The following is an 11,163-nucleotide window of genomic DNA, read 5'->3' as shown; positions in this document are numbered from 1 at the left end:
TGTATTCATAAATGGGTGAATATATTCCAGAGGCTGAAATTTTTGATCATTTAATTTGATTCAATTAATATCTCCATACAAGGCAACCCATTGCACTACCCACAGCAAAACAGCTGAAAATTTTGGTGAAAACAAAGGATTTTTTTAAAGCTTAATTGAATTGAGCCCTTTGTTTATTATAGGGAAAGTAATAGTAATTTACTATGGGGGGGGGAAGGGCTTTATTTTAAAAACTGCATAAGAAAATCATACTGATAGAGTACAAATAGGGTTGGGGAATTAATCTGATAAGTTTGCCCAATTCTCTCAGCTTTCTGTTCTAAGCAGAATCATTTAGCTCTGCAGTATGTCCAGTAAAATAACCCAAACAACCCACCACTAAAAAACCTGTATTCTCCTGAGTGAATTTCCATCTGCAACTGACTGAAGTCCTGCAAACAATTTGTGTGATGATTCACAGGAAGGAATAGGTTTCAATTCTTTCTCTTTGAGCTGTGTTGGTTTGGCAAGGAAATAGGAGCAAAACAATGTTAGTCACAATTATGAGACCTGGCCTAGAATTCCCACTGAATATTTGTGATGAGAAGTGAATTACTTTTCATATAGATTGTGGTTTTTTAAAATACAGCTTAATAGAAAATATATATTATAGCTTTTAAAATATATCTTAATAGAAACAGTGACTAAAGTGCTTTATATAAAAAACAACAAAACACACACCCTGAAAATCGTTTCACTGAATGTTGTGACATAATCTCATTTATATTGTATATACTCTTCATTTCTACAGTTGTATCAGAAAATCTTATTTTTATGAAATTGATGGATCTTGTTGCTGAGGCCTTAGGACACATTTAGGACCTGTTTCCTGGTCTCTGCAATTTTCACTGCAATTTGAAAGAGTTAGGAACTTTTTTAGCTTTGAGTTCCTACAAAAAAACCTCAGTTTCTTTGATATACTGAAGTTTTGAAGAAAGACAACCAGGTTATAACTCTTCACAGGTAGTTCCAGCCACAGGTAGTTCCAAGTGTGGCAAAATCACTTGCCGGAGCCGTGGAAAAGTTTGGTTCGCTGATGCAGCTGCATTCCCCGCGCTGCTGCTAGGACGTAGCTACATTTACTAAACTTGCTGGTTTCCTCTGCTTTTGTTTTGTGGATGTGGCTTTTCTCAGTCTCATATCGGCATTTTCTAGCGCAGCATTCTTGTAGGTAAAGGAGCAGGTAGGAAAGGAGCAGTTCCGACCTGAGACTGAGAAAAGCCACGGGGAGACACCGCTTTGCGGGTGGCTGGGCGAGTACTTTGTCAGGCTGGGGCTGTTTGTTCCGCGGTGCTGGCTGGGAATCACGGCGGGTGTCTGGCTGGGAATCACGGCCGCTCTCTGAGGGGCTCCGCAGCCGCCGGGCCGCGCCTGGCGCGCAGGGGGGAGCCCGGGAGCCGCGTCCCTGCCCGGGCGGCGCGGGGCTGTCCCCGGGGCCGGAGCGCCCTCACGGGGCTTGGCCCATGGCCCCAGGGAAAGCACCAGGCAAGCGGCGGCGTTCCCGGGGATCCAAGGCCGGCCCGTCCGGGCCGCGCACTCCAAGTTCTCCCGGGCCGGGCGCCGCGCCTGCTCTCGATTCCTGGAGGCGGCGGCGGCGTCCCGCCCGCTCCCGGCGCTGCCGAGCCGCCCCCTTCCCCCGCTCCCGGCCGCCCGCCCGGAGTTTCCTTCCCCCGCCCCCGCGGGCCCCTCTTCCGGCCATTGCCCGCGTTCCCTCCGCCCCGGTCACACACGGCCCCCGGCCGAGGAGCGCCCGGCCCCGCCGGGTTTTGTTCCCAACTCCGCCTCGGCCCTTCTCCCGCTGCCCCCCGCCCCCCGCCAATCCCCTCCCAGCCCCGTCCCAGCCCCTGCCTTAGCCGGCAGTCCCTCCCTCCCTCGGCCGCCTTCATTTCATACCAACTCTCATTCCTCGCATTCCTCACTTCCTCCTTTCAAACTCCAGGGGAAATAAAAACCCTCCCTTTTCCTCCCAAACTCCTGCCCGGCCGCCCCCCCGCCCGCCGCCGCCCGGGCTCGCCGTCCCGCCGGCCGCGCCGCGCTCCTCAGGTGAGTGTGCGCTTTGTGCCTCCGCTCCCGCCGGCGCGGCTGCCCCCCCGCTCCCATCCCATTCCATCCCATCCCTTCCCGGCCACCCGCCTGGCCCGGCATTGTTCGCCTCTCCCCGCCGCCGCGGGACCGGCGAGGGAGAGCCCCGCGGGCCCACCCCGGAGCCGCTCCTCGCCAACTTTTTTTCTGCGCGCCTTGGCGGCGGCGACGATGCCAAGCGGGAGGGTGACCCGCCCGCTCCCCCGTCCCAGCCCCCGCTCCCACCCCTGCGGGCTCGGAGGTGGGGAGCGAGGGGCAGGCGGGCACTAACAGCGCTCGGTGCTCTCTCGGCAGAAAGTCCTGGAGCTGAAGGAGGATTTGAAGCCGGTCCCCGCTGCCCCTGCGGAACAGCAGCCGCTCTTGCCTCGCTCAGGTCGGGACACGCCGTTCCACGATGGCTCTGGGCTGGAAGGGAGGGTGCGGAGCCGCTCGTGTGCGACAAAGGAAGCGATGGGAACATCCTCAATGGAGCCTCCCGGCTTCCCCCGCCGGGAAGGGGCTGCCGGCGCTGCCACTTCGGGAACTCGGTCGCTGGAAACTGCAGCGATGATGGGGAGGGGGGGAGAAATAGCGGTTTCTGTATGGTTCGTAGAAATGCGCTTGGGGAGGGTGGAAAGGAGGAGCAGTACTTAATGTAGTAAATTTTAATGTAAATTACGGACGATGATTTCGGGGAGAAAAATAGAACAAAAAAATTCATAATGAAGCTTCTCTGTGTGAAGTACGTAGGTTGCTGTAGGGCATTTACCAAAAGATGGGGGGATGTTTTCCCAGTTCATTTATTCTGAAGTTAGAGTTGAGTTTTGGTGGCATGCCACAGGAAAGGATTAAAGTAACCCCAAACAAACCGAGCACACACAAAAAACCCCAAACAAAAACCTTTCCGGAGTAATCTTTTATCTTGTGCAGATAATTCCGTTTAAACAGTTTCTTGCATGAGATGCTAAAGATGAGGCTTTTTTTGCAGAAGAGGGAAGAAGTGTAACTCCACATATTTTACGGACTTCTGTAAAGTATTTTATAGTGAACGATCACATATGTTAAATAAAAACCCTAACAAAAACAAAGAAAAACTCAGAACTAACCACAACTAATTACAACTTTGTTTTTGTTTAACCTGGAGTTACACTCATGTTACTTTCTAACCTTAAGAGTTGGGTTCTGCGACTCCTCTACAAATAAGCGATGCAAAATACTTGTGAAGTGCAGCGGGCTGAACAGGAGGAAAGGAGATTTAGGGATTGGATTTATTTTTCACTTTTCCTGTTGCTGGGGACAGGTCGGCTTTGCCAGGACCTGATGGCGGTGTCTGTGTGCAGGGTGAGCGGGGCATTGGTTCACCTGTCTGTCCATCTGCCTGGGTGGATGTGAGAGGTTTTATTGTTCTCCCGCAGAAGGAAGTGGGCAGCAGGACGGGGCAGAGAGTAACGGGGAGGAGCGAGAGGAGCAGAACAAGGGGAGAGCACAGTGGGGACACAGCAAGTGCTGGGGCTGGGCTGATGCTGCTCTACTCTCACCTGTGCAATTAAAGCCTCTTGGTTTCGATAGCTTGTTCTCATGACAGAGATGAGCCTGGGATCGCCCTGTAGTGAATACAGAGGGATTTATTTATTAGGGCTGCTGGATGCTAAGGGACTCTGGTTTTCTCTGGAATTCGGGTTGGCAGAGTGAAGGACAGCCAATCACATTTTCAGGTTGTTTTGCAGTGGGTGCAGTCGCCTTTTCAGGTTTTCCTAAATCCCAGTGGGAATGGCTCCCTCAAACTTGAGCATTCAACCGACTTATCAATCTCTAAACCGGGCTATCAGCTCATTGTTTGTGTCCTCTTGGAGGTGGATCCTGGAAGCAAATAAATGTTCGTGAGAATGGTTACTAGGAATTTCTCTGCTGTCTTGGATCCTGCACTATTTTTTATTTTTAAATTAATGCTACCAATTGTTTTGAAGGTTATTATTGTGATAAGCATTTCAATGTTGCTGTACTGAAGAACATCTGTGGGAAAATGGTATGAAAATAGTTCTGCCAAGCTTAAAAGAGAAAAAGGGCTTCGTGTCACAGTATCTTGTCTGTGGCTTGCATGAAATCACAGTTGCTGTTGGTTTTTTTACTCAGGTAGTAGTTTCACAGAATTCAAGCAGAGTAAGTAGAGTTTTGAGAGGGTTGCTGAAAAGTATTGTTTCCCATAGTTACAGCTTTGAACTCTGTTTGCATGCTTATTCACAGCTTTCCTTCCTTGGTATTACGTGTCCTATTCTGTATCTTTCAGCTCTTGGTTCCATCCCAGTGGAAGCCAAGGGGTGGATCCACAAAGGTTTCTGCTGGCACTGCTGTGGAGGTGTCCCCAGAGCCTCAAAGTGCCCATTTCCTTACTTGTCACATCTCTGTGCTTTGTCACGGGCAGGGACACTGGCACTGCTGTTCGCTGCCCCGGGACTGATCCAGAGGAAAAGTAACGCTCTTAGCAAGTTTTATCACTTTTACAAGTTGGTTTTCAGCCACATCTGTCTGTTCTCCAGTCAAGTTAATCATATGGTCATGTGCTGGTGTGTCTGGAGAAGGAGGTGCTGTGACTCGGAGGGGAAGGGTGGGAGAAGATTGGGGACATTTTCTTAACAACATTGCCATTTTTCCCTACCAGAAGTAGTTCTTTGGACCATGTTTACAGTAGCTCCTGTGAGAGCAATACAGTTTTCTGTTTCATCTGACCATGACTTATCTTAAAAATGTAAAATTTAGTATTACGTCTTTTTAAAGATCTCTTATACTTTGTCCATAGCTCATGTTTGTCTTTTGTTCATTTGTTAGGTTTGGGGTTTAGTTTGGTTCTTCCCTCCCACTCCCCCATGGCATGTAAAAGTTTTCTGGGGCAAGTTTTCCGTCACCCTGTGTACATCAGAAAAGTTTTCTTACTCTACTGCAGCAGTTTTTGCCTTGGTGTGTATTTCTCTGAAATGATTGGTTATTATTTCTCTCTGCATTTACATCTCCTAAGTTCTTACAAGCTACTAATCAGGGTATAATAATAATATTTTTCAATTTTCTAGGTCTAATTATCGGGGGTGTTTTATACTCTACACTTTCTTCAGTTTATCTGTGTTTCTTTGTTAGAATGAGATCCAATATTCCAGGAGTTGGAGTGATTCATCTCTCTTCCTTGCCTGAAGTGATATCTGAGCCCAGGCAGATTAAAGTCACATTGGTCATTTTGCAGAAGCATTTGCTTTGCAGACAATTCTCTCATTTGTTCAGCATTCTCACTCTTGCTTGTCTTTAGCTCCTGCTTCTGGCCGGGCTTTTTCCTTGATTTTATCTCTGGGTTTTCTTTGCATTACTTTTCCAACATAGTCCTATTTGTCTCCCTTGCTTCTTTTGTTTTCTTTTTTACGCTAACACCCTTTGAATTATTTCTACCCACTGGTGCTTGTAAACTTCATTCTGTATCACTCGCAAGTTTCTTTAACATTACTTTGAGTCAACCTTAGATCTTTAATTAAGATGTCAAAGACAGCTGGACTAGCAAAGATGCCTGCAGCATCCCAGTAGATGCCCTCTGTATCTGTTGATTCTGTTTGTCTCTCATATATCATATATATAATTATGCATAGTTTTGAAGCCATTATTCAATTTTCTAGCAATATGATCAGTGCTCTCCAAGCCAATCTGAAGTAATTTTTTGCTGTGATTTCTGTGGAGAGTAACAAATGCTATTTTAAATCTAAACTTATTGCTTTGGTCACTGTGTTCTTTTCATTCTTTACCTTCACAGCATTTCTATCTTCCTTTGAGGAGCAATCAGGTTTATTAGGATTTACAGTAACGGATGTTCATATATTTGCAACTTCTGCCAACTAAGTAAATGCCCAGCATGTTCCTTTGTACAGCCTTGTAAAAAAGCCATGAGTTGGCATGCATGGAGCTCATTACAGGATCTGAGACTAGATTATTAGAAAGAGTTTTTTAAGGGTAGGTGGTGGTGTTTTGAGTTCTTGGGGTTTTTTGGGGATGGGGGGAGGGTTTGGTAGGTTTTTGGTTTTATTGTTCCTGCCCCTTGGGTCCTCCTTTTTCTGGAGATGATGCAGTCACTCCCCTTTGTTTTTAACACCATATGAATTAGACGTTTTCCTGCTAGGGAGGGGCAGGTTTTCCAGTTCCTGGTGCTACTGGCTGAGTCACTGGCTCTGTTTTTCTGTTCTCTTGTAGGTTTATAATTACCTTGTTCTTACCTTGGTTAGAATGTGATTGCCAAAGGGTAGGTGTTTTACCCTCCTGTATTTCTGAGACATGAGTGCCAGTGGCTTTCAGAGCCTGAGTGCAAGCCTTCAGAACATCTGCTCTGCTATTGCCAAAGAGAAAACAAATCAGTGTAGCCCTTGGAGTGCCTCCCTTCCAGCAGTATGGTAACTATTAATGCTAGATGTCCAGCCAGAGTGTAATCTCTTGTAACCTGGACTGCTTGAACTAAAGAGGAAATGTCAAGAGAATGTGAAGCAGGTGTATGCTGAAATGGAAAGGGAGGATTTATTAATATGTCCTAAGTTCATTTTACCTGGTCGTACATCTCTGTAAGCTCATTGAAATAAAGCTCATTTGTACCAGACTAGCAGGACTTAGGCAGATCTTTTGGTTTGAAAATCTTGTCAGCTTAAGGGGAAAAATAAGGTGTAAAAGAGAGGTTTGTGTAAGGAGATTATGTCCAAGCACACTCACTGCTCTTTGAATTGTCTTTATGAAATTAATAAAAATATATTTATTTCTCTGCCTCCACTAGTTTGTGGAGGATTTATGTAATCAGAAGAGAATAACTGCAGGTAGAACATGTAAATCTCTGCTTCTATCCATCCAGTATGCAAACTGAAAAACAGAGCATCAGCACCTTTTTCCACTGCTTTTGGTCACAGGTTTTATTTGTAAGGACATGCTTTAAAAACTGGAGCAGAGTCTGTGGTTGGCTGTGTCCCTTTAAGAATCTAGTTTTGCTTGGCTAGCTGCCCTTGTTCTCCTGTAGATTAATCCAGCAGAAGGTATATAACCTGTTGACCTTCCTGGCAAGAAGGGTCTGGAAGGGCAAAGAGATAAATCAGAAGGTTCATACTTTCCTGTAATATCTGAGGACAGGTTTGTTTTTCAGTTTTTGACATTTCTTTTTTTAATTATTATTTTTTAACTGATTCCTGCTTGAGGTTTGGGGTTGTAATTACAGATTCTCATTATTTTAATATGCTTTCTGTGAAATTGTTCTGTGTTCAGCAGGTTGGAGATGATTGCAGGTTTATGCCACATTTAGAGAGAGGAAAGAGTTCTGAACTCCAAATTACACTGGTCTGAGTTGAGGATGGCTTTACGGTGTCATGTATAAAACTGGTAGGAGCAGTGGAATCTGGCAGAAGTGTCTGGTGTGTGTTAGCTAGGAAATTTCACACTGTTTTACAGAAACATTGGCTTTCACAGTGTCAGCCTTGAGAACTGAATGTGTAAGCAGTGAATGCTGATCTGCTGCATGATGCAGATGCGGTGTGTACCCCAAAACTGAGCTGGGGTGCTGTCTGGATACCCCATGGGTAGGCTTCATTCATTTGATGGAGGTGTTGCATTGTGGCTGCTCTTTGCTTAGGCATTGCCTTACAAAAAGCATCAAACCCCATTGAGCTCATGCCTGATTTCTACTAAAATCAAAGCACACGTGTAATTGGTTGACTGAAGGAGGGAAACTCGAAAGAGCACTGAGCCTTGGTCCCACTTTATATACCTGTTCTGCCTGTTAGTGATTTGCATTTGTCTTGAGCCTTTAGTAGACGCCTTAGTCCTGACCAGACAGGCCATGCCCACAACACAGACCACCTGCAAGCACCACAGAAAGGGAAATTTGACTGCATTCATGGGTTGTGTCATCACTGTCTGCCCATTCTCTTGGAAGTCTCATAGCCCAGGTTCAGCTATTTCTTTTCTTGGAGTCTGACTAGGGTTTTGGAGCTAGACATTTTCACTGCATTGGATGAAATTTGCAAATATCTGTCTCTTGTCTGAGCTCATGTTCAGTTCTGCCATTAGTGTCATGGGGAGCTAGGTGTGTCACAGTTGTGAGGCTTTGCTGGAGCATCTATCTTTGAGCCCTAGAGAAGAGATTGAAAAATGTCATGAACAGGAGGCAGGATTAGGAAATAAGAATTTTGTTTTGATATCATGAAGTGGGCATTATGAGTCTCAGCTTAGTGTTACTTGTCAGCAAACCCTTAAAATATCCTCTATTTCTAGACATGACCCCCTCTGAAGTTACCACTTGCAATTGCAAATCACTTTTAAAGTTAACCTTTTCTTGCCTTGAAGTTTGTGTCTAGATTTTACCCTTATTCTGATTTTTCTATTGGATGGTTCACTTACATCTTCATCCTCTTATTTTTTTCCATAGGTAAAGTGAGGGCTTTTGAGCCCATTGGTGAGATTTTCAGAAGAACTGAGCTTCTGCAAGTTTAGGAGCAAGGTTTTTTAAGTTGCTATTGAAAGTTCCCTATATTTTAATGATTAAGTGAATAATACTCTTTGGGAAGATGCTCAACTTGATTTCTTTTTGTCTCTAGCTTGGCTTGGTCATTCTCATTTCATTTTAGTCAGTCAATATCTACACTTGCCTGTACCTAAAGGGACAGTTCCAATTTTCCTGTGTTAGCTGACACTACCAATGCTTCTGTGAAGGGATGTTGATTATTTGACTCCCTCCTGGTTCCTTGCTTTCTTACCAGCTCCAGGGAGAATGATTCCTGGGGCTGCTGCTGCTAGCACCAGGGTGGCTAACCATTTTCACCCTGCCACAACCTTCATCTCTTTGGGAAGCTGTGAAACACATGCCACATGTCTTGGAAAGTCAGGGAGAATGGGAGCTCTGGGAACAGTTCCCACATGGGAGATAACAGTGACTCCCCAGGAATTCCTCTGTTCCTTTGGGAGCTGGGGCCAGCCCAGCGCGTGGCTCCGTCCCAGCACAACCTGGCAGTGTCAATCTCGGCTGCCCTTGCTGGCTGGTTTTTCTCTCCCAGCTGAGGCATGAATCGCCCGTAGTCACTCTGTCAGTCCCAGGCCGGTGGCCTTGTGATGCGGCCTGTACGTGGGAGCTGGGCAGGAGCTGCCCATGGCTCAGGACCGACCCCTGAGCTGGCCACATCCACACTGTGGGATCAGAGCTGGCCTTCGGGTTTTGCTGTTGGGTTGTGGGGTTTTTCCTCCCCTCCTTAGGGCAGCAAGGCTCTGTGCTCTGTTTCCTTTATCTCAAATGTAACTGATTGGATGGTGTGCAAGGCCACACACAGCCTTATCTCATCACATCCTGTTTGACTGCATTATCCAGGGCTGCACTGATAGAAGTCCTCCTCTCTCCTTGCTTTGATTTATATCACTCTGCTGGACACTACATCCTCTCTCTGTTTCAGCCAGAGCTAGCTGCTGCAATAATTTCAGAGTTGTTTTGCTTTGCTCGGGAAGTCAGGTGCCTTTTGAACAGCAGCTGCTGCAGGCAGTTTCGGTGCAGCAAACAAACCGAGCTTGATTTTGTGTTAGGCAGTGTGACAAGCATTCAGCTGGAGCCCAGCCTCCTGTTGGATATGATCTGAGGCGAGTAGTGCTTGTTCCTTTGTAAACCAGTCTTACTCAGTGTTGAGACAGAGACAAAAATCTCACCGTGCAGCCTGTGGATGTAATGAGTTTATTACCTTGCCCAATACAGAGAGGCAAATATCAGTTCTTTCCTCCTTGCCTGGCACTGCTGCTTGCTAAGAGCGTTTACCTCCTCTGCAGCCAGTAGCACTTATCTTAACTGGTTTTATTCATGGGATTATGCAGCACTACTCTGCTGTCCTGGGTGGATAGGGCTATTCACAGGGAATAGCCGGCATTACTCAGGATTGCAGGAGGCCTGAGGCAAAAAGTGAGATGACAGCCAGGCTCAGCCCCTGGCTAAGCTGTTCTGGAGTGTTTGAGTGAAGCCCTCAAGAGGCCCAGTGAACTGCACCCACCCATCTGCACTGTCTCCAGGTTGCTGTAATGATGGGAGTGCAGCTCCTAAGGAGCCTGAGGAACTCGTTGCTGTCTGGTGCTGCAAAAGTGCTGTTACCTTCCTAGGAACGGTTCAGTGGTCTTGCTTCAGTTGCATTCTTAATTTTTTTCTGTAGAGACCCTATAAACATATCCAATATTTTTTTCCTCTTTTGTCTGCAAACCTTCACCAGTCTTATTTATCGTTAAATACTTGCTTTCCCCACCTTCTCCCTTTCCAGTGTGTTTTTCCTGCAGTCCTTGAGTTGCACCATCTGGGAGCTACTCATCTACTGATTGCACTAATTTTTCTCTTTCAGAGGAACTAAGCTATTCTTGTAGTGTCCCATAGAATTTCCCAGTCTTCTTCCTCTGGTAAGTTTGACTGCTATCTTCCATCTATTACCTTGAGTAATAGGTTTCTTAGTATTTCAGACTGTTGCTTCCCTAAACCCGAATCTCCTTGTGCTTGTGTCACTACATTGTGTAAGTTCTTTTGCTAGGTGTTCAAGTGGCTGGTTGCTCCTGTTTCCAGGTTTTCTTATTTTTATATATATATATATATATATATATATATATAAACTTTATAGTTTGAGAAGCAGGATACCATCTGTTACGGCTGAACTGATTTTTTTTTTTTTTTTGCAAAATTTCCGACTGCTGATCAGATATGAAAATGTGGTTGGAATCCTCTATAGCAGGAGTGTTTGGCTCATGTTACACCCGAATGGCGAATACGGGAATTGTTGGGGTTTGTTTGCATTTCAATGGCACCCAGGAGCACCTGTAAGGTGAAGCAATCCCTGGCGGCACAGCCCGCAGTTCCAGTGGATGAGGCCGAGGCTGCAGGGATGCTCTGGGTGAAGCAGCAGCAGCAGGAGCCAGCTCTGCAGCAGGAGTGGAACCGCCTGTGGGACTGCACAGGGCTGTGCTGGCAGGGGCCCCTGCCTGGGAGGGGTGAGTGACTCAATGGGGACCCTCTGCCCTCTGTGCTGTGCTCCATTCCAGCAGGGACAGGGG

At 46.4% G+C, this 11,163-nt stretch overlaps 1 protein-coding gene across 3 annotated transcripts in view; it reads left to right on the top strand.

The window, feature by feature from the left end:
- The first annotated feature begins 1,984 nt into the window (after positions 1-1,984).
- The window catches only part of TEAD4 (TEA domain transcription factor 4), a 49,922-nt gene continuing 40,743 nt past the window's right edge, over positions 1,985-11,163 (top strand). Inside the window, exons 1-3 of one of the 3 annotated variants that reach the window (XM_058825054.1) lie at positions 1,985-2,082; positions 2,416-2,494; positions 10,464-10,518. The gene's annotated coding sequence lies outside the window, so the exon portion shown is untranslated. Of the gene's footprint in view, positions 2,083-2,260; positions 2,495-10,463; positions 10,519-11,163 lie in introns of those variants that run through there. The other 2 variants (XM_058825056.1, XM_058825055.1) reach the window with 2 other exon arrangements.

This window comes from Ammospiza caudacuta, chromosome 2 (genome assembly GCF_027887145.1).
Source record: "Ammospiza caudacuta isolate bAmmCau1 chromosome 2, bAmmCau1.pri, whole genome shotgun sequence".
Taxonomy (NCBI): Eukaryota; Metazoa; Chordata; class Aves; order Passeriformes; family Passerellidae; genus Ammospiza; species Ammospiza caudacuta.
The sequence above is the reverse complement of the archived record's forward strand: the minus strand, read 5'-3'. Positions and strand labels throughout refer to the sequence as shown.